At 32.1% G+C, this 2,698-nt stretch overlaps 1 long non-coding RNA gene across 1 annotated transcript; it reads left to right on the top strand.

Annotated features, from left to right (window-relative positions):
* LOC109829632 lies at positions 1,051 to 2,541 on the top strand. The gene is made up of 3 exons (XR_002244100.1): positions 1,051 to 1,094; positions 1,377 to 1,440; positions 2,202 to 2,541. It is a non-coding gene; the product is annotated as an uncharacterized LOC109829632 (long non-coding RNA).

Raw genomic sequence — 2,698 nt, 5'->3', positions numbered from 1 at the left:
TAGGGAAATAAACGAACATGCCCTAAAAGTATAACAAAAGTACCACTAACTTTTGTACTCCATTATTTAAGTTTGAAGAAAAAAGTTAATCAAAGTTAGACAGAAGAAAAATGTTAGTTAAAAGAAACAACCAAAGATTAAGAAAGAGTTTGGAAGAATCAGGCAATAAGCAGCAAACAAACTTTCAATGAAACGCGGGAATCGCATTAGGTAAGTGGGGAAGCAAAAAAAAGGAAGGGAGAAAGTGTTACGTCGCCTCCTCCCTCTTTTGAAATCAAAAGTTAGGCAGACTAACTTTCGTCAGAAGTTAGTCGGCCTAACTTTTGACAAAGAGAAAAACGTGATGAAAAAATAATAAAAAATAAAATGAAATATAGTGGGTCCCGCATAAATTTAATGCTATAAATAGCCTTCGGCAGAGAGAATGATAAAAAAACAACAACAAAAACGAAATATATATATATATATATATATATATATATATATATATATATTGCAAAATTTAGCCGGTGCTCGAAGGAACATTGCTTGAACCGAAAGGTTTTAACAGATCAAATAAATCGTTATCTTGACCAAAAGGTCTTATAGATCGAGGAGATCTTGACAGTACTTGGTTGGTGCACACCATTTGTAATATCCCTAGTGATAATAAGTCTAAGTTATTATTTGTTTAAATAAATATCCAAACAATGGAGTTAACAATATTTATCTATAAATATAAGTGTGTAAGAGGAATTTTATGCAAAGAAAGAATAATAGTTATGGTGACATATTTTTGCTTATTTAGGGGTTTGTTACAACTAGATTTTTTGTTAAGGTGTTTGTTGGAAATGGAAATCCTTATAGGCCTATAAAACAAAGGGAGAAAACCCTAGCTTTGGTTTGCATAAGCCGGAAAAAAAAAAAGGAAAACCCTACCTGCGTCCTTTTGATAACCGACCGGCTACCGAAAAAAAAATCAAAGAAGAAGGAGAACTGGATAATGTATATGTTATTTTATTAGAGTTTATTGAACAATTCAGAGAACTGATTTCTTGTCTTCACATCGGGCGCTCTTCTCCTGGGATCATGATTATGTCTTAGGCTTGAAAAAGGTAAGTGATTCGTTGATTTGTTGATTTATCAATACCTTCTAAAATGTAATAATAACAGTAGCAATTATATACATTGATTCATGTTTTCTTTGGCCCCATAAAAGAAAATTATTAAATGAATAGGCTTCCCTAGATAGTGCTTGGGTCTGCGGTTCATGGAAAAACAACTGCAAGTAGTAAGCATCTTAGAATGGAAGTGATTGTGAAATCCAATAAATCATTTATGTAGTGTTTAACAACAATTAAAATCCATTGATTATTATTTCAAATTTTATTCCATAGGAATTTCTAGTGGCTCCTCGAAAGCATCGTGAGAGTTAAATTTTGGATTGTCGGTTGGATTAAGGTAAGTGGTGAATTTGTACATTATTCGCTGCGTATTTTTCATATAAAATTTGATTAACTATATGTAAGTTTGTTCTGATGGAATATATTCTTTTTTATGGTTTCTCTCATACTAATCATTGATTGGATTATTACACGTGGTTATTTGGTATAAGCCTATGCTTATTTTCTTTGTCAATTGTTATGTCTTTTCATATAGTAGTAGGTTGAGATGCATATGTGGTTGATTGATTTCACTATTGGTTGGCCTTAGCAATTTTGTATAATGTATTTAGTTTTACGGACTTCGTTTAATTTTCTTAGAGCATATGCATCTCAAGTCAATATACCGGTATATGTCGGATATTTACGGACTTCGTTTAATTTTCTTAGAGCATATGCATCTCAAGTCAATATACCGGTATATGTCGGATATAAGCAAGTTATTAAAACAGGGCTCAATATGCCTATATGAGGTTTCTATTTTTGCGCTAAGAGCCCAAGTTTGGGTCTCATCGTCCCCACCACGGGCTTTATAATAGTGGGGTTTGCCAAGTCAACCGGAGTATCGAAGTGTTGACCGCATTGAGACGTGACATGCTTATTTCCATTGCATATATATATATATATATATATTTTAAAAGTGTTGCATTATAGATTTTACTATTTTAGTATTTCGCTTATCAAGTCAATTTATTTTAGTTTTGCAAAACCAATGTTTAATGTATAAATTTATTCACTTATTGAGTTGTGAACTCATTGTGTTGTTTTCATTCTTTTCAGAGACTCGGGATTAGGTGGAATTGAGGATTTGCCAAATTCTTAGAACGAAGCAAAGAATATAATTTGAGATTGTTATTGTCTTCTAGGCGAATGTTAAATAAAGTCTTTAATATTTAGTTGATGAATTGAGAGATTTGTAATAATGAGATTCTTTTTTTAGGTTGAGATTTATTTGGAGTTCAGGAATATTTATTTTTATCAAGTTAATTGGCTTAGTTTGACTTTTGGGATTATAGAGAATATTTGTTGTTGGTTTTAGTTCAATGAAAAGATTTGTTTTAGTGGTCTTTTAATGAATGTATATTTTGGAGGACTTTTCACAGGTTTAGTCCGGCTCTAATATTCCTTTTAGGTTCGGAAATTGGGGTCGTGACACCATTGTACTGTATTGCTGTTCCTGAAAAAAATTTGACTTTGGGATCCTTGCACCGGAGTAGACCAAATATTACTTTAAGCACAGAGTTTCACAAACGCACAACAGCTAAAAAAATACACCA

This window comes from Asparagus officinalis, chromosome 2 (genome assembly GCF_001876935.1).
Source record: "Asparagus officinalis chromosome 2, Aspof.V1, whole genome shotgun sequence".
Taxonomy (NCBI): domain Eukaryota; kingdom Viridiplantae; phylum Streptophyta; class Magnoliopsida; order Asparagales; family Asparagaceae; genus Asparagus; species Asparagus officinalis.
Note: the sequence above shows the minus strand (reverse complement) of the source record. Positions and strands in the feature narration are given on the sequence as shown.